This window comes from Gavialis gangeticus, unplaced genomic scaffold (assembly GCF_001723915.1).
Source record: "Gavialis gangeticus isolate Ggan-Ray unplaced genomic scaffold, GavGan_comp1, whole genome shotgun sequence".
NCBI classification, from domain to species: Eukaryota; Metazoa; Chordata; order Crocodylia; family Gavialidae; genus Gavialis; species Gavialis gangeticus.
In genome coordinates, this window is record NW_017728994.1 from 57,196,595 (window position 1) to 57,197,879 (window position 1,285).

The 1,285-nt window shown below is 43.8% G+C and overlaps 1 long non-coding RNA gene across 1 annotated transcript in view; it reads right to left on the reverse strand.

The window, feature by feature from the left end:
• Positions 1-307: 307 nt before the first annotated feature.
• LOC109287641 overlaps positions 308-1,285 on the reverse strand; it is a 27,636-nt gene continuing 26,658 nt past the window's right edge. The window contains exon 3 of the long non-coding RNA XR_002094923.1: positions 308-388. This is a non-coding gene — a long non-coding RNA (uncharacterized LOC109287641). The remainder of the gene's footprint in view (positions 389-1,285) is intronic.

Sequence of the window (1,285 nt, forward strand, 5' to 3'; positions counted from 1 at the left end):
ACATGCACCTGCGTGCACCCCCTACACGTTGCCCCTGCTTGCAACCCACTTTTGGGTCTCAACCCACAGGTTGAGAAATGGTATCCTAGAGAACCCACTGCACAAATGACCCCGTCCAACAGAGCCACAGCTCAAACTGCTCAACACCCTTCCACCACCAAGGCACAAGGGCTGGTATTGAAAAGAAATGATATATAATTGTACATCTACATGTCTGCACATACCTGCAGTAGGAATGCAGGGAACACCACAACACTGGCTGCAAAGCAGGCCGATTCCTTCATCATAGTTAATGAAAGGTATCAAACAGAAATGCGCTGGTTCTACCTTGACAGAAGCAGCCGGCAGAGCCCCAGAGGATTTCTCAAAACAGGAATGTGAAACGAACCTGTGGAGTGGATATAAGAAGTAGGTGTGGGGGAAGCAGAAAAAGGGGAAAGGGAAAACACACATGAAGGAAATGGAAGAAGAAATGAAGAACTCTGCCATGTCTCCTAGGGCTTGTCTACATCACAAGAGGCAGCAGGGCCTGGGACAGAGGCCCTGGCACACACCTTCATACCCTGCCCATCCACAGGCAAGCTCCAAACCTGGAAGAATGCCAATGAGGATACTTCATGCTCATCCTTCTGCACCCACTCTCAAGACCTCGGTCTCCAAAGTACCTGAGTTTATCTGCTGGGGATGAGTCCAGAGCAGCTTTGCTGGCAAACTTCTGGGCCTGAAGCGTGTAAGTAGGCCTAGCTGGGGTGTGTTCATGCCCCTCAGTGCCAGAAGCCACTAGTGCAGACAAGTCCTCAGGTTGCTGGAGAGATTACAGTAACTGATCACCAAACCGTAAGGACATATGCATGTGTGGATCTAGGATTTTGAAGAGGGAGGTACAGATAGTGTGGTGCATCATCACATATAATACAACACACATTTTTCTCCAGGTAAACAAAAAAATCCAAGCTTTACTAATAATATGCTAGAACATCTATATTACTCAGTTTAAGACTAAAGCAAAAGAAAAACTAAAAATGTGCATTAGTTTGCTATATCATCTATCATGTATAAAAACACAACAAACTAGATCAAACTAGGCAAAAATAAATTAAAAGATGTTGTTTCATTAGTACTGTAGTCTTTAGAATTAAATGTACATCTCTTTTTCAGATTCTTAAAACAATTTATGGTTCTTGAGCATCTAGACAGTACTTCCAATGCGTCACTGAAAGTTATTTCCACCCGAGTTAATAGTCACCAGAGTTAACGCTTCTAGCTAGAATTAAAAACAATCTTC